Below are 19,911 nucleotides of genomic sequence, written 5' to 3'. Positions count from 1 at the left end.
CACACTTGCTGAGATCACTTTTCTTCGACATCTTAATCAGGTGTCCTTCTTTCCAGTCTGTTGGTAATGTTCTCCATCCCAAATCTTGCTGAAAAGAATGTGGAGTATCTTTGCAGTTACTGCTACGTATGCTTTCGGTGCCTGTGTAATGATAATGAGTATCATTTACTAAATGATTATTAATTTTTAATACTGATTTGTTATCACAGTGAGTTTAAATAAAATGCACTTATAATTGGAAGTTTTTTAATTGGGACAACTTGGCTTTCGCATTTAGTGACTTTTGGTTTACTTTGTGTATCAGTTATCCAGCATAAAATTATTCACTAAAAATACTTAGATTACAGTTTGATTGATGTTACTAGCTGTCATCTATTAAATAGGTAAAAGATGTATTATAAAGGCCAAGTATATTGTCGATGTAACTTACTTACCTACTTATGCCTGTTACTCTCAATGGAGCATAGTCCACCGACCAGCATTCTCCAATTCACTCTGTCCTGGGCCTTCTTTTCTAGTTATATCCAACTGTTGCTCATTCTTCTCATTTCTGTCCCCATTTCTCGGCGTAATGTGTTCTTTGGTCTTTCTCTCCTCCTTTGCCCTTGAGGATTCCGAGTGAGGGCTTGCCTTGTGACTCAGTTGGGTGCTTTGCTCAATGTGTATCCTATCCACTTCCAGAGCTTCTTCCTGATTTCTTCCTTTTATAGGATCTGGTTTGTTTTCTCCCACTGTAGGTTTTTACTGATAGTGCCTGGCCAACAGATCCGAAGCATATTACGTAGACAACTGTTAATAAACACTTGTATCTTCTGGACGATGGCTTTTGTAGTTCTCCAAGTAGAACTGTCTCGACATTTGTATTGAAAATTCTGACTTTGGTGTTGGTTGAAATTTGTTTTGAGTTCCGATTTGAAGTCAAATGTAAAAAGTGACGTGAAGTGTGGTTGAATGACAAGTATTCATGAAGGACAAATTAATGACATGAACTTTTATATGAACAGATTTTAGAAGACAATAAAAGTGAATATCTATATTACATTCCCTTCAGGTTAAATAACGTGCTGTTTTGCAAAATATTTAACTCATTATAATCATGATTATAAGTCATCCAGGTTAATAGGATGAATTTCTTTCTAGGTCACTCTTCAATCAATAAAAATCAACATTGACTACCAGGTTTAGTCCTTTCTTGCTGTATCAGTATAAATGATAGAGAACGAAACTAAATCAAAACTATGATTTGTTGCTAATTATATCTGAATATAACTGAACGGTGAAAAGATGATTACCATGCTTAAACAAACATTGAATAAGAAATTAACGTTAAAAATAATGGCTGAATGAAATTAGGTATGAATATGTTCGCTTCTAAACTAAACTAAGCAAACAGGTGAATGAAGTAATGTTTACAGCTTATAACAATGTTGCAGATCAACCAAAGAATTGCCAACATACTGAAAGTTATGCACTTCAGACCAATATGCACTTGTCAAGTTTTTCATAACAAGAAAAGACTCCAAAATCCATTATGGTATGTCAGTTTAGCAAGCTCATTTGATTCCTTGCATAAGACATTTGAATAACAAATATCTTCAGTATCAAAGTTTCCATTGAAATTGGAAATGATAGCATCGATTTTCAGTTGTAGATACACGAACCATTAATTATATGTTTGCCCATATTTGTAAGTAATACACGGTATATTACCCGGAATTTGCTTAATTTATGTATTTTTATTTGATCCATGATCTTTTTTTCTTTTTATTACTTAGAATACCCCCAACAGTTATACAGTGATTAGAGAGTATCGGGAATTGCGTGATCGGTTGCGTAAACAGGAGAATGAAATGCGTCGTTTTCGTGTATCACTTCTTCTTTAACGAGATTAATTAGTCAGGGATTGACATTTTAACTGTTTCATAGTACGTGGAAAAACATATGGAATACAAATAACCATTTGAATCGAAATTTCAATTGCTTTATTTATCCAATATGGTTACTGTGATAATTACGTTTTAATGAATTGTCCTAATTTTTTCCTATATACACTTGTATATCTGATGTAAGATCCTGTGTGATTATACAACCTTATTTGTTGAAACCTCTCTAATTCAAATTCAGAAATCGATCTCGGTATGGATACCTAAAAAGAGTATAGCCCAAACCCATATTTGGTACCTTTTCTCTAACAAAGCAAAATCCACCTAAATAATATCAAATCAGATGCATGCTTCCTTTTGACTTATATTAAGTAGTAGATAATTTTCTACAAAATTCATTTCATTTCCTAGAGGTATATTATGCATTACGTTATACTTAAATACGACCATCGTAAGATTCTGCTTACTAACACACAATAATGATAAAGAGCGAGATTATTACGGTACTACTGGTTCAGTGATGTCATTTTTAACTCATTTCATAACAGTAACACTACCCCTTCTCCCCATAAGGCACTGTCCTCAATGCCTGGTACTGGTATGTTACCCCTCCTTCCGGTGGCAATTCATAATCGCTGACGGCATTCGGGGGTTGGTAAACTGGGTATCTAAGTGCACCGTTGTTTGGTCTGGCTTCAACTGATTGTAGTGTGTTGTTATAACGTCGTCTTGTGGCCGCTGAAGGAGATTAAATAAACACAATTTCGTAAGGGCCCTGCCAAGGCTGGTGGAACATGCTGCATGTTTCTGGTGGAGCTACAGGGCGGTGCAACCAAACATGATCTCTAGGTTTATACAACGGCACGTTCGCTTGTTAGTCGTATATATCTTTTTGGTGTTTGCTGGTATTTTGTAGGTTGGTTGGCTCGTCGGCTAGACGGCTGCGAAGATTATGAATGTATGGTACATGGTCCTGAGCCTCAAATGGTTACAAAGGCATTTGTATCTCAACAGATAGGCGTAATTCATGCCCAAACAGAAAAGAAGCCGGTGAAAATCCCGTGGACCCGTGCACTGACGCGCGATAAGCTAAGAGGTATTGGGTTATTGCATCATCCCAACATTCAGTCGATGACTTACTGATGAACGATTGTAGAAGGGTTTTGATGGTTGTGTTCAGTGTTTCCACTAATCCATTACTTTCTGAGTGGTACGTGGTAGTGTGTTTTCGGGATTCCCAATAACTCACATACCAGGAAAGACGAGGTGGCTTTCAGGAGCTGCATCCTGGTTAGAATAGAGCTTCATGACGAGAGACCCAGTGATCAATGAAAGCTTATGCGACTGTGAGGCTATCTTGTTGTAGAATAGAGGCGGCTTCACACCATTTGCCAAAATAGTCCACGATCACCAGTATGTAGCGGTTTCTGTTCTTCAATGTTGTAAGTGGCCCCATGTTATCTATATCCACTCGCTGATGTGGACCTTCTGTCGTCATTGGAACTAACGGTCACGAGGTATTCGTTGAGATAACTTGATGGCATAGCACGTGCTACAAGTTTTGCAGTATTGTGCTATCTTCATGGATGGATGGATGATCACCAAAACCTCTCGCAAATCGCGTGTTCAATCTTTCGTTTCCCCGAGTGCCCGAGTTTTCGGTGCACTCACTCGATAATATTCCGAACTTGTACACGCGGTACTATCAACAGTGGCTGGTTTGACCCACTGACTATAAACAACGTGTCCCCATACAATCTCAAGCTACTCCACTAGGAACAAAGATGGCGCGTCGCTAAAGAATGGTCATTTAACTCTGCCATAGATGGTTCATTATTTCCATGTAATTGCCCTTGGTAAATGAATCGCAGATCAGGGTTCGCTGTTTGCAGAGACGACTAGTCCATCTCAGGAGCTGTGCTGAGGTCAGCGCTAATGGTACTAGGAGAATAAGGTATACGGGACAGAGTATCGACGTTTGTGCGTTGGATTCCAGGTCGGTATTCGCAAGTAAAATGGAACTCCTGTAATCTCTCCTGCTAACGTGCTACCTGACTCGCGAAACTAACGTAGCCACCGAAGTGCAAGATGGTCTGTGCGTACACAAAAAGGACCTCCTAGGAGATAGTGATGAAAATGCTGCAAAACCTTTACCAAAGCCGGCATATCTCGGCGCGTCGTAGAATACCTTGTCTCTCTCTCTCTTATATAACCGTCGACTAACGTACGCTAGGACCCGCTCCTGTCCATCTTCTGCCGTTTGAGACAGGACTGCTCCAATAGCTGACAAACTAGCATCAATATTAAGTATAAACTCACCCCCCACTAGCCTAAGTGTCCGGAAAAGCTAGTATGGGTGGAGCAGCAAGACATGAGTTCAAAGTGCTAAATACCTGTCACCATTCCGTGGTCCACGAAACGTTTCGTCCTTTATGCGTCAGGCGATGTACATTTGCTGCCAGGGATGCTACATCGCGTACGAAACGTCTGTAGTAAGAAGCGAGCACTAGAAAGCCGCGAAAATCCTCAGCAGATTTCAGCTGTAGCCAGTTGATAATGGCGTCCGTTATTTTCTTATCTGTACCTACTTCGCTTTCATAACGCGATGTCTCAAAAAGAGCACTTCCTTTTTCAAGAGTCGACATTTAGATGGTTTCACTTTTAAATTGTGTTGCCTTATACGTTGTAGAACTGCTCTCAATATGGCATTATACTATTCGGGCGTGCTGTCATACACAATAACATCATCAAGGTAAATTAGGCGCTTGCGTGGTACGAGGCCATGTAAAATTATCTGCATCAATTGTTGGATGGTGGCTGGGGAACTAGTTAGTCCGAAGAGCATCACATAAAATTTGCAACGCTCATTTGGTAAGACGAATGCAGTCTTCTTTCTGTCCTGGGGTCGTACTTCCACTTGCCAGTACCAGGACGCTAGATCTAAAGCCGAGAACCAGCATGCATCTTTCATAGCGTATAACGTAGCATCAATCCGCGGAAGTGGGAAGGAGTCACTTTTCTCTATAGCATTAAGGCGACGATAATCTATACATTATCGGGGAGATAAATCTTCTTCACTAAAACGATGGGCGAAGCCCAGGGTGATGGAGATGGTGCAATAATCTTTTTCTCGAGCATCTCTTTTATCATTGAGTCCGACTGAGGCTGATAGTGTTGTAAGATCCAAACTAAGGTTTGGACTGAAGAATAGCTGTCTAGGTGGGTTAGATACGCGCCTTGCCTGGTTGAAACCAAAACAAAGTTATTGGGTAAAATGACGGTTCTAAAATTCATCATAAATTTAAATGTTCATTGTTACCAAAACAAATATGACCACCCAGCTATCCAACCAATAATTGTTCAATTAATCAAATCTAAATTACAATAAATAAGAAGTTGATAAAGGATGGGAAAAAACTACCAATTCCAACAAATAAATGCTATTCTATCCTGTCTGGATAGACCACGCACAGATCCGTTCAAAAGATAATATTTAGTTGCTCCATAACACAGTGTCTCCAATTCTGGAAGAGTGCCTCAATTCACAATCAAAAATGCACAATTCCAGTTAATACAAGCAACACAATCAAAAGGAGGAACAAACCAATATGGCTGCCGCCAAGACTAAGTATCAAGTAAAACAACATAAATGCAGTTCAGGAAGAAACGCGGAAACTTAGTGAAGGCGTAAGAAAAATAGAAACTATGATGAAATACAAATATTAACAACTCGTATAGAATCAAAAAGACTAACAAAATGTACAACCAAAGGAATCAATAGGAACAAACTGCAAGTGTATACATGGAGAGATTTTAACCCACAAAACATTCAAAATGGATCTTACAGTGTACTGGTACTCTGCAAGGCGGTTGACGTAGTGGCATGTGAGAATAGAGTGTTGCACAGTGGTCGTCCAGTTTCCACAGATATTCTCCGAGAAAGCGGAAATAAATTGACGAAGTGGGGAGACGGCTGACAGACGGTCGCTCTCCGTTGTTTGTTCACTAGTTTGTGCCTGATGTATGACTCCAGACACCCCTAAATGAGCCATCGATTTAGTTACGTTCTTGGAACAATGTGCTGGTATGGTCACTTCACCGGTTTGTGCTTCCTCCTTGTCTACATGTATAAAGACTTTGTGTTTTAACATGAAGTCAGCTCCAAGTATTACATCCCAAGTGAGCGTGCGGCATACTAAGAATTCATGTGGAAATGAGTGTTTGTTCACCGTCACATCTAACTACACCTCAGGCTGTGCTTCCATAAGATCACCACTCGCCGTTTTAGTACCGAGGAACACGGTGTTTTCCGATCCTCATGATCCAATGTGCGTAAATCGTCTTCTCTCACAAGAGATACTGAAGCTCCCGTATCCAGTAAGATGGTAGTTTCCAGTTCTTGCAAACTACTCGTTATCGTGATAGGATATACAGATTTAAAATAATATGAAGACAAATGGCAAAAACTAGTCTCATCTTGCTTCCAGAATTGATTATGCCCGCATTTTCGAGCTCTCCGACCGAAGCGTTTGCAGTAAAAGTATTCAGTATTTCCATTCTGCTGACTGGTTCGTGGCGATTATCTAACCGGCCGATATTTGACCGCGGAAACAGTTCAAGCGCTGTCAAACTGATACGGTGACTTGGATTCTTCGATGGCCGTGGCTGCTGAGCAGGGTGCACTTGGAGGGTTTGATAGCTTGTCATTGACCAGTAACTAAGGAACCGTGATTTTCAGATCCTGCATACTAATTGGTGGCATTCGTTAAAAGTGCTGTCGCACTGCACTCGTTAAAAACCCTTCAACAAATCATGAGCGTATTAGGTCTCGCACTGAAACGTCTTGACTAGGGAACCCTTGGATTGTTATTTGCTGCAAAGAGTGAAGGTAATCAATGGGCTCTTCATTTGTCATCTGGTGACGCGATAAAAACTTGGTGGTCCCCAGCTGAGTGTCCACAGTTAAAGAAAAACATTGATCTAAAAATTTCCAATTTTTGGATGATGAATTGCTTGTAGTACGTTATATTGGAGTTTACTTTGAAGCAGGAGCGATCTGAAACAACAACACAGCAGTCAAGAACAGTAAATGCCTCTGAATTAAGAACGCGGCGTACTGACATGACAGATATATATTTAAAATTGAAAGACGCAGCTCGAGTACAAAAAGGGAAACTTATTACAAAGTAGTTTTATCCGTCGTTCTACAGGTTACGATTACGTAGGGCTTGTTTCTCTTCTTCCAGTACATTTACTCTTTGCTGCCCTGCAATGAGAACAACAGACTCACTTTAGTAACGTCACATGTAGTGATTTTCAATAGTGTTATAAAGCAATTACTCGAAAGTGCCTGGTAGAAGTTGTGACCTTAACAGACGCGAACACTAGGTCTGTGCCCCATGTGTACGAAGAAGCTCCATAACTGTTCACTCCGAACATGTTGCTCAAAAAAGTAGTAAAAAAGGCAGCAAGGCAACTAGATATAGAATGTCATAGATGTTTAGGCGGTTATGATGGAACAGACAAAGGTATGGTAGACTAGTGGGTAAGACCCGTACTATCTGCTATAACTAGAATGGGTTGTAGTTAAAGAGTCCTCAGATAAAAAATAAAGTGATAAAGAACAGTGTGTTGTGACGTGTAACAAGGTGGAATACTTTCGAACAGTGAAGGAAAAGCTGAAGTTAGGGGCGAGATCATTTGTTAAACTTCAATGTGCATCACAGAGAGCAAAGTATTTAGAAACGTTAATAGCTTTATCTTTTATTACACCTTACCATTTTTTTCCTAAAAAGTGCCAGTTGCTAAGTCATGATGTGAAAGCATGAGTTAGAATGTTATAGATTGTATTAGTAGGGTGGTGGAGCAAGCATAAAATTGAGAACACGAGTCTGAATAGTAAGTGTAGGACAACAACTTCTGTACCTCTGATTGGCTGTTTCGTCCTTAATCACAAAGAGCTTAACACAAACAAAATGTTTTGCCCCACAAACATGGGTGAATTAAAATTATAGCTCTCTAAATCAATCCTTAATAGTCAGTAACTCCACCCTCCCTCCTTATCGTCAGAATTAAAATCCGGTCCACTTATTGGATTAATTTTTATCTAATCCGTATGGCTTTTACAAACTGAACGATAATTTCGATCAAGAATTTTCCCCATTAAACTACTCATTTGCAAATCCTAACTCTGAAATCATTTTATCGGTAAGTGCAATTCTGATTGAGTCATTTGGTAAATGAGTTCGGACTACACAGAACTTCAAAAGTTTGTCTGGAATCGCGAGTTCGCGAATATTCTGTGTTAGAAGTTCTCAATGCCGTTTTATATTTTCTCCAAGTTTCCTGACTTTACTAATGTGAAAACACTTTACTTTTGTAAGACAGAGTTTCTCGCGAAGCCGTCTGATTGAAGGTGACCCATAGCTGTACATGAGTGTTGAAAGACAATACCGTTAAGTCAACGGTTAAAATCTCCTCAATGGTTTCCGTTACCAGTTCTTAGTACATAGGTTATGATTTTACAGATAAATATTCCCTCATTGCTCGCGTAGTATGACTTATTATTATATATTTCTGCAAGGGCAGGTACACACCATTTTTACAAGCATGATCTGTAAATCACAACATTTATTAGTTCACAGTATGCATCCCAGGAAGTATTGTTAAATAAATGACATCTGTAAAAGTGAATATCAGTTCATTCGCTCAGATATACTGAGTAATCTTCAAATATTCTCCAAAGTGGCATCGCGTCCACGTCACACACCAGATCCAATCTCAGCGTTATCGTGCTAGGATCTTGGTCGTGCAAAGTATTTGTGCAATACAACTTTTTAAGTTTATAGTCGTTATAAAGTAGACTTGTAGAGCGCTTGGTGCCAACAATGACCTTGGGGAAACGCGTACATCGAGTTTGTTCTAGATGCCAGAAGTTCCATAGCTGTGCTCTTAGAGCAAGATTCTGAAAAGAAGAGAAACTGAGGAGCAGCAAGGCATCTGGATATGAACAACAAACAATTCTTAACATCTTGTAGTAGACCAGACAGAGGTATGATAAATTATCAAATTAAATTCATAATAGCTCTTCTTGCTAGAGTGAAATGTGATCAGAAGCTCCAGATGAGAGAATGAAGTAATAAAGAAAAATGAGTTGTGATATTTACCAGGGTGGAGTAAGTTCAAATGAAGGAAGGGAAGTCAAGTTTGAAATAAGGCTGTTTATTAGAACAGAAAGTGCATATAGACACATTCTAGTGTATTGTTATCCTTTCCAGGTGAGGGATGAAACAATATATCTCAGTACCATAAGTAAAGCAATGTCAAACCTCTAAAATTTAAGTATAACTGACCGGTAGTTTGCTTCAATATTACCAGTGCAGTGTATTCGCAAAAAGCATTTTTGTTACAGTTAATATCCTAACACCCCTAGATCACTTTCAACTTCGGACACTCCCTGAAGTGAATAACCTAGGTTTTGTGTGTAGTCTGCGATACGTTTCAGATGGGCTGTTTTACACTTTCAAATATCAACAGTAAGCCCGTTGCTATCCACGAATCTTTGAAGTTGGGTCAGATCCTTCTAAAGTGACAGGCTATTATCTTGTTTGAAAACTCTTCAAAGTTTAACATCGTCAGTGGGAAGCAATAACTCGGATGATATTTCATGTAGAAGGTCATCTACATAAAGTGAAAACAGAAGTTCTAGTACAGAACCCTTAAAATTCCTAACATAATTTCCTGTAGTCCGAGAGCGACCAAAGTTTACCCTAACATTAAGAGGATGATCATTAAGATATGAAGTAAGCTAGTCTATTAGCGGTGACATGATACTGAACTGTTTGAGCCGGTTGATGAGATGTGTACAATTGACTCATGAACAAAGTTATTAACATGTATAATTGACTTAACCTATATCACATCAACCTTCTGCTTAAGATTAAGTATGGTTGTCCATCTGTCCACCTCAGTTATATGATTGCTTATTCGAAAGGTATTCTTTCTGAAGTCATGTTGTTAAGCAGTCAAGTAGATCATTATATGTCAGGGACTATATAGCTTTTGGGGTTTTGAGAGAAGTGCTACCAACCGGAAGCTTGAAGATTCGTTGCGTCGGCCTCCTTTTAAAACTGATATGATGTGCACTTTCAGTTGTCTGAGACCGCTCCATGACTCGGCTGATGTGAAAACATAATAATGAGAGATGTTGCTAAGCTTGACTCCTTGTTGTCTCAGCGTTGAGCTACGGACAGGATTCCCAAACTTTTGGAAAGCCCTTTCGAAAAAGTTTGGAGTAGAACGTACAGCTGATATATTAACCATTTTTTTATAAGACCAGGGTCATTGAACATTTTGGACGGCAACACTTAATTCATTTTAGCCTCTACTTGCGGTCTAACTTGCCGGGTCTTTAGTAAGCAGTTTCTGTAAGGTTTGTATATGCTTCTAAAAACCGCATTTCTTATTTGTTACAATGCATACCACAGTCGGTAGTAAAACATGGGACAAGTGGCTTACAAGTGCATTCAGTAACCATCATGAAATTTAAGTTATTAGCCGAATCCGGTAAAATGTTTGTAACCGTGAGCGGAAAAAATTACCATATCTAAATATTGAATGATTCAGATGACTTAAACACTGAAAATATAATAAAACGTGTTTTTTAAAGTAAAGAATCAGTATACAATCCACTTAGCTCAGAGGAAATATGAAAATCAGTTGGCATAGTTTGTTTTCAAGTAGACAAGGTGAAACAAAGAGAGTAAAACTGAAATGAAGCGAAATTCATGAATTAGTTGTTTGAGAAGATATTCATTCATGAGCTTACTCTGGACGAGTGAGTAGCCCCTGAACAATGCTAACCTACCAGTATCTCACTGTGAAACCCAAACCATGAGAGACGCTAAAATCATTGTGGGCTACGATATTTAGAATATCACAGATTAAAGATGAGTTGCCTGCCAGTTCCATCAGTATTATTGATAAAACACTAAAAATAACAACCCGATAGGTTATCACGACCTTGACAGAGGCCAAAACTTTGCTAAATGGCAGACATATTTTCAGGAAACTTATGTTTCTCACAGAAACAAAACCTGTTGAGTTTTGCATCCTGTGTTCTGGGTACCTCACATTTTACACTCCATGTAAGTGAACTCTGACTTATCGTTGTCCTCAATGCTTTTTTGTGCTGACGATGTCAAACGTTCACTAGAAATAGTGAGAATGAAGGAGCCTATCCACCTCATGCTGACCTAGATGTTCTGAACAGCTAATATAAAATGTGATTGATGCCTATCTACCCAAACGAGTGCGTCTACATGCAAATAGAACGTACAACGGTAAATTGTTAAGGCACTGAGGAAGCTCCGGTGTCCGTGAACTTTTTTCACAAATATCCAGGGTCAATTGTGGGCATCGATTTTCAGATCACAGACCACTGCTATGCACCTGCATCTAAGACGTTTGAAACTCTATGGGTTTTAAGGACACTTACCAAGTTAGATACTAGTATGTTTGCCATAGTATACTCAACCTTACTGTGACCCAAACTTCAAAACTGCGTACAGGTTGCAGACTTCTATCTAGAAAGTGACTCGGATATCTTGGTAATAATAAGGAAAGCAGCTACCCATGCAACTTCAAAGATCCGAAATTTACTAGTCACAGAGCAGCTCGAGCAGTTAGTCATGTTCATTCTGCCATACCCTAGATAAGGAAGTGACCTAGTTTTGGTGTCTAGAATATTAAGGAATAACTGAGGATCGTGTGTATCCCCTATCTTTATTTTCAATAGACCCGGACTGCTCAAAAGACATTGCAGTAAACTTCAAAAGCTAAGAACAGTCGGATTATACATCGGTTTTCAAAGCTTTTTGTTCCAAGGAGAGTTGCCCGAAACTTTAATTGACTCATTCAAGTAAATACTAGACACTCAGAGAAACTCACAAGAGAAGGACCGACACAGGTCCTTGACCTGCGATCCGAAAATCATTTTTAAGATTAACTCATATTAAGAAATCTATAATTTACTTTTCAACTCCGAGCCCATTGTAGTTTGATGGCCGTTTTTTCATCACAAACCACCTAATAACAACAAACAGCCATCTGACTAGCCATTATGAAACCCGACTTACATTTAGTTACGCTTGTTACCCCTGGTAGATGACCATAGACCGCCCACCAGAATTCTCCGTCAAACTCTGTCCAGAGCAATCCTTTCCAGAGGCTACTCATCCTTTTGATGTCTGCTATCGATTCCCGACGCAGTATGTCCTTTGGCCTTTCTCTTTTCCGTTTTCTTCAGGATCCCAGGTTAGCGCTTGTCACGTGATGCAGGATGATGACTTCCTCAATATATGTCCTATCCATCTCCAGCATCTCTTTCTAATTTCTTCTTCACCTGGAAGCTGGTTTGTTCTCTCTTATAGTAGGATGTTGTTGATGGTACTCGGCCAACGGACATTCAGTATCTAATGTAGGCAATCGTTTATAAATCCTTAAACCATGTCGATGGTGATTGTAGTAGTTCTCTAAGTTTCTGGTTCGTACAGTAGGACTGTCTTGACGTTCATATTAAAGATTCTGACTTTGATATTGGTTGACAGACAATGGTTTTGAGTTGCATATGTTCTTTCAATGTAGGAATGCTGTCCTTGCTTTGCCAATACCCGCCTTTACATCTGCATCAGATCCTCCTTGTTCATCGATGATGCTTCCCAGTTACGAGGATGATTTCACATCTTCCAGAGACTTTGCACCAAGTGTGATAGGGCTGGTGTTCTCCATGCCGTATTTGAGGATCTTGCTTTTCCCCGTGTGTATATTGAGACCTACTGCTGTAGAGGCTTCTGCAACATTGTTTATCGTGATCTGTGTTTGTTCGTGTGTGTGGGATCGAAGGGTCATATCGTCTGCGAATTTCAAGTCGTCTAGTTAGATCCAAACTATTGATCGTATTTTGTGCTTCTCCTCATGTATGGAAGCCTCCATAATTCAGTCAACCATCAGAAGAAAGAGAAAGGCGAAGACTAAGTGGCCTAGTCTGATTCCGATCCTCACCTGGAATGAGTCTGTCAGCTGTCCTGCAGTGTAGCCTGTCGTATTAATTCCTTATGATGTTAACGATCTTCTCAGGTACATCAATGTGTCAAAGTAGTTTCCATAATGTCTTCCTATTCAAGTGTCAAACTCATTATGGTCAAGGAAGTTGATGTATAGTGACGAATTCCATTCAGTCAGTTGCTGAAGAATGATTCATTGTGTCGCGGTTTGGTCTATACATGATCGATCCTTATGGAATTTGACTTGTTGATCTCGAAGATACGTGTTTACTACGTCTTTCATCCTATTCAGCAACACTGTTGAAAACGTTTCTTGGTACTGATAGTAGTGTGGTGCCACTGTAGTTCTCACATTTTCTAACATCTTTCTTTGGTATCTTGATGAGGTGACTAGTCTGTTGGTACTTGTTCTCCCTCCCAAATCTTCCTGAACAGAACATGGAGTATATTTGCAGCTACTTTTATCTCTGACTTTAGTGCTTCGGTTGGTATATCTTCAGATTCTTCTGCTTTCTTGCTCTTCAGTTATCCGATGGTCGTCCTAATTTCTCCTATCGTTGATGTAGTGATACCTATGGGAAGGCCTATGTGTACTGCTCCGATGTCCGGTGGATACAGTGGAGCCAATTTACTCAGGATTTCGTCAAATTGTTCCCCCATCTGTTCCTTTGTTCTCGAATCTGAATGATTGGCTTGCCTTCCTTGTCCTTGACTGGTCTCTCTGGCTTACTATTGTTGTGTCAAGTGGTTTTTTCATATTTCCTTCACTTGCTGCCTTTTCCGCAATCGATGCTAGTTCTTCCACGTATTTCCGCTTGTCGGTTCTAACGCTCCTCTTCAATTGTTTTTTTCGCTTCCGTTTATTGAGCTTGTGCCTTGACTTTCTCTGTTCTTGTTCGGCTGTTGTTAATTTCTGTCTTCTTGTACTCCCTTCCTTCAATGTTGACCAGGGTCTCGATATAGATCCGCTCCTTATGACGATGCTTCTTGCGATACAGAACCTCCTTACATGTTGAAGTTAGTGCTTCTTTCATCTCTTTCCATCTGTCCTCTATAATAGTCTTCTTTCGGTGGGTCTTGTAAGGTTTGAAATCTATTGTTGAGCGATATCTTGAATTTGTTGAGTTTGTCGATGTCAAAGGAAAACTGTTTTGAGCAATTGCAGCGCTATTTTCCTAGTTGTCCAACACTTCTTCAGCTTCAGTTTCATCTTTGCCACAACTCCTCTCCTAGTCCTCATGTTTTTCATTGACCTTGTGAATTTCCTGTTGTTACAAATATGGTCGATCTGGCTCTCCTTGGTGTAGTCCGGTGAGACCCATATAACTATGTGTATGCGTTTGTGTGGGAATATTGTGCTACCTATATCCATTTTGTTGAACGCATATAAATTTACAAATCTGTCACCATTTCCGTTTCTTTCTCCCAGTCAATCCATGTCGTCCCATGATATCTTCATATCCGATATTGTCCATTATGACTTTGACGTTTAGGACTCCCATCAGGATGATAAAGTCTTTTCTTGGGCATTTTGCTATAATCGGTTGCAATCTCTCGTCAAATTGATCTCTATTGTCGTCGTTTCTACAATTGTATAACATTCACTGTGACTTCATACCTGATTGTTTTGAAGGATGCTTAAATTATCTTGTATCGTGAGATTCACATCCAATAAGTGCATTTCGTGCTTCTTTAAACAGCATAAAAGCGACTGCCTGAGTGTGTGGTGCATTTTCCTATTGTAACCAGAGCATAGCAGCATCCCTCTCGTATCTAGCCTTTGATGTCCAGCTTGGTTCCAATGGGTTTCACTCATTCCTAGCACCATCAAGTTGTATCTCTTCATTTTGGTAGCCATTTGATTGTTCGAGCATCCCATGTACTTATGATAATGGTTGCTCTGGTTGTTAGAAGAGGCATCAGCCTAGTAATTTCCGAAGAATCTCGGCTTTCATCATGAGGTGTCATAGTTCTTATCAACGATAATCCCTCAACTCGCAGAGCAGAATTCAAGTGGTTTAATCTGTTTATTCTGGTTAGCGTTTTTTGTCAGGGTTGTTTTCTACGGGATGGGTTTGTCGACCCCGCGCCCAACCTCCTTCTTTTACAAGGTCTTGGGAATGGTAGTGGTTCTAGAAGTGGTACAGGGGAGTTTCCGACACAATCTTATTTTGAATCTTCACGGTCGTCCGCGTACCTAGCTTCTACTGAATTCGATTTAATGCTAACTGGTGTTATCGTCCTTGTTTGGTTGCCAAGCGATCAGTTATATTAACATGCCCATAAGGTGTTGGTGAGTAATAATAATACCTAAAAATTAGTGAAGCTATTAACTTCGTCGAGGTTTCAAGCGGCCACGGAGTAGGCGGGATTTCATCCTATTTCTAAAACTATGACGGCCCGGAAATTCCACTACTTCTATAGCTGTGTACCCTCTCTCTTGGAGGACAGAAAACCGTATAAATAACCCCATGTTACTAACCTGGAGACAAGACTGACATTAACAATTATTAACCCATAAATACTACTTTAGTGATCTCTAGAATTATGGAGAAAATGTTGGTTATGAACTCTCCGACTGTTTGAGTGCTGAAAAACATCAGTATTTCACAATATAGCTTCCTTAGAGTTCGATTTGTTTAACCTACCGCTTTGACTACTTCAATTTATTCTTTAATCAAAGTGACCGAGAATTCTATCCCTAATGTTATGCTGTGACTCTTCTAAAGCTTAAGACATAGTTGGCCATCAGCTTCATATGAGTTAATGGGTTCAAAATTCTGCTTTCTATACCTGATTATTTCCTTAGCCAAAAACACCGAAAAGTCGAGATTAACGCCTTTTCGGATGCTGTTTCGGTTAAAAGTGGTAATGCAGGGTGATGTATTAGGCCGTTTGCACTTTTCGGTTTGTCATTGACATTCGGGGTTGCTTCCGTATAGGTAAGCCTCTTTTATATGCAAATGACCTTAAAAAGGTGTTTTCATTTTCTCCTCATGATCCGAACAGTATGCATAATAGCACCAGTACGGCGCTCAACATAGTGGCCCAGTAGTGCTCGACATGGTGATTGGAGTTTAACATGGCTATATGTGGGTGAATGTGCTTTGGTAATACATCGTTCAACTTAGGTCTTCCTGTGAATGGTAATGTGTTATTTAAGTTACATGCAGCAAGGGATTATGAGCTTAGGTACTTCTACAGTTTCCCCTTCATATGTCTCAAAACAGACCTCCAAGTCGCAACACCTGTTGGGTTACATAACTAGTAACCTTTATCACAACGGGTCACGTATTTTGATTTGTAAAATGTATTCCACCACTCGTAGAATGCCGCTCGTTTATTCTTGGCAGTATTTGCATGAAAGATAAATTAGGGTTGGAATCCCCTCAATGACAGCTTACACTTCTCATTCATGGGACTGATTGTACCTTAAATTATTAGTCCATTTTCAATAAACGTAGACTCAACACTTTATGGAAGAGAAAACTCAAACTTGATCTAATCTTTTTCTTCAAACTACATAATAAAATATCTTCTACATCTACTAGAGTAAATCAGTATCCAGAAACTCTTAAGTAAAGCATCTGTAACTCTTAGTCACCAGTAAAACAATCATATTTTAAATATTCTGTCTACATGAATTGCTTAAGCAGTAAAGTTTTGAGATTCTGGAATCATTCGCCACAATCTATCTGTGATATGAAATCACCTCCATCCTTTGTTCGCTGCACTAATGCTTACTTATCGTCAGATGTTCTCAATGTTCTCACGCTTGTAAGTGTATCTTATTCTACAAGTGAGATTATCGAAACCTTAGATGTTTAATTATTTTCATTACTGAATCCCCTACCCGCAATTACTTCATATTACCACCGTCTCTGGCAACCTTAACTAATATGAATAATATCTAGCAAGAATAGAAAATCATAAAATAACCTGACTTATGTATTACGGTAGACCTGACTGGCCTATCATAGTAATTCCTACCTTTTTGTCCTGTGCTTTCTACTTACAGACTATAAACACAATAACTAGATAATCTTGTCGATTGGCTTTCTCCTCATTACCCAGTTCTCGTCGTGAACTGAATGAATGTTGAGTAAGATAATAAACACCATTAGATTCACCTAAACGGCGGGATTAAAGCCAGAAAATGGGACGGCGTCACCGCGATTTACGGTCCGTGCTTTTCGAACGGGGAGTTTAGTCCTAACGTGATTTGCATTTATCAAACTTTTGCTGTCTTCTTACGCAACAAAAGTACCATTTCTGATCAGAAGAATCTATCCTGAGCTATACGTTTAGTAGATTACTTTTTTTAGTTTCACCCAATTTAATAGTTAACTGTGGTTTTGCCCCAGCCTACTATTCGGTTTCTTTCAGTTTTTCATGTTAAGGCTAGTTCGGTTTATCTCATCCGTTTTTATCCATTTTGTCCGTTTTCAGTGTGCATTTTAGTGTATTTTTTACGGTCTTAGGCCTTTGCTAGCATCTACACCACAGTTTACGTCAATACAGTCATGAAAAGTTCATGCAAACGACCTGGATGCCGTTTTGCTGTTACATCTGGCATGCAGTGCGACATCTGCAAAGGTTGGTTTCACGAAGCGTGCACAGACCTCACAGCAACTGCGTACAACAGACTCAGCAAGTCGGATCATAAGTGGGAATGTGTTACGTGCAGCACGAATGCTGTAGTCTTGCTGAGTAACATCATTGTCCTACTGACAGGTCTACAAAGTAAGTTGTCAACAAACTTGGAAAAAGACAGTCACAAAACGGGTAGACAAACAAGAGCGCTCAATGAAAACAATGAAAACAAGAGTAGGGATGTCGACAGGTCTACCATCGATGGGGCATGCATTAGCACTAATGATGACATGTTGGAACTCAGCACGGTCATTACGTCGACGGTAATCGACTCTCTCAGTGAACTCGGGTCTCACAGCTCAGGGTCCTTGAAAGCGACAGTGGTTCCCAAAAACTCTGTAGGTGATTGGACCCACGTTGAAAGAGCTAAAAAGGACCAGGCGTCACCGTCTAAGTTGAAAACCCCAGGTGTTGTACGGAAATCAACTGGTGATTTGGTCGCACAGTCTACCCCCAAAAATGTCCGTCCGGTCGTCAAAGAGCCAAGGATTCATAAACGTGCTTCGACCCCCCAAACAACAAGGTGCTAAACCTGAACGCACCGGAAAACCTGGGACGACAATAACGGTTCGTGATGACTCTCTCATAGTCATGAACTTCAAAGACAACCTTGACCTTACTCTCAGTTTGCAGGACAAAAATGATAGGATGCTCTGGGGAGAATTGGACAAGAAACTTGGACTACCAAGAATAGAGCCTTTAACAGTCACACGGCTCACTCGGGGAAAATAATCTAAGCATCAAAATCACCCGAGGCTACTTCGTGTAACACTTAAGAATTCTACCGACGTAGAGGATGTCTTACTAGCGAGTCATTTAGTGAAATCAGATGGGAATGTAAGAATATTGCCTGACATACCGTATTCTGAGCGCAATCTCATCCGGAACATCTCCAAAGAATCTCGCGATCAGTTTTTCCGTGGGGGGAATATAATCGTGTAAGGTATACCGGAAAATACGGACCCTACTCAATCAAATTCTGACATCAGGGAATGGAAATTCATCAAACAGTCCTTGAGGCTCAAACACATACTGGCTCAGCATGTGACGAGACTAGCCAAGAAGGACGGCGATTCTAGATCCCGGCTAATGAAGATGGCTTTCCCATCCTCCCACATGGTGGCTGCAACTCTGGAAGCATTTCGTGCCAACAGACGTCGATTGCCACCTGGAATCCACATGCACCCGGATAGGCCATACGAAGCTAGGACCAGACACAAAGACAAGTTGAAGCTGACCATTCCACGTGTGGACTGTCTAGACGATAAAAAAACGTGTAAAGGACAGGGCCTACCACCTCGGCAAACCTCATATAGGTGGGCTACCTGTCCATTCACGTAAGGCTCATGCAGAAAAACAGGACGCAGCTCACTCATTCCAAATTGACAGCATAAGCTGCTTATATATGAACGCCGAGAGTCTACCAAACAAATTGGATGAATTACGTGAACTTAGCAACGCTAATAAGGCCCATCCGATAGGAATATTTGAAACCTGGATATCTTCTCAGTTCTTGGATCATCAGTTAGCATTACCTGGGATGTCTTTGTTCCGCAATGACAGAAAATCAGGAATTGGGGGTGGAGTAGCTGTTTACATACGTTCTTGCTTGGAGGTGCACCAAGTTCATAACCTCGAGTTTAACACTCTTGAGGAGTCTATATGGTGCTCTGTAAGATTGTCTAGTACTTCGATGTGTCTAGTCGGAGTCATTTACAGGAAGCCAACTGCCGACATCGAGTACGATAGTCGTATGCTGGAAGGACTATCCCGCTCTACCCGTCTCGGTTTCACACACATCCTGATTCTAGGGGACTTTAATCTCCCTAGAGTCAACTTCGCGGAACACACGTACACTGGAGGCGACAACTCAATTGAAGCTCGGTTCTACAACCTCATCGATGACTTGGGCTTATATGAAAACGTGAGGTCGGCAACTCGTTGGAGAAACAGTCAGACACCATCGCGCTTAGATTGTGTATTCACTAACGAAGAATTCCTAGTCGACAACCTCTCAATCCTGGCTCCTCTGGGAAAGAGCGATCATGCAGTCATAGCCTTCAGTTTTGTCATCAAAACTAAGCTAAGGTATCCCAACAATAATTTGCGTTGGAATTTTAAACGGCTGAATGTGCCAGCTCTACAGGACTATCTGCAACAGGTGGTTTGGTATGTTCACCCTCAACTCGATGTGGACGGTCATTGGGACTTCTTACTGCACACGCTCTTATGTGCTACAAACCATTCAGTTCCTCAAACGGTCCCCTATAGCTATCAGCAACCCACAATCATCAGGAACCACACTCTTCGTC

This window comes from Schistosoma haematobium, chromosome 2, assembly GCF_000699445.3.
Source record: "Schistosoma haematobium chromosome 2, whole genome shotgun sequence".
Lineage (NCBI taxonomy): Eukaryota > Metazoa > Platyhelminthes > Trematoda > Strigeidida > Schistosomatidae > Schistosoma > Schistosoma haematobium.
The sequence above is the reverse complement of the archived record's forward strand: the minus strand, read 5'-3'. Positions refer to the sequence as shown.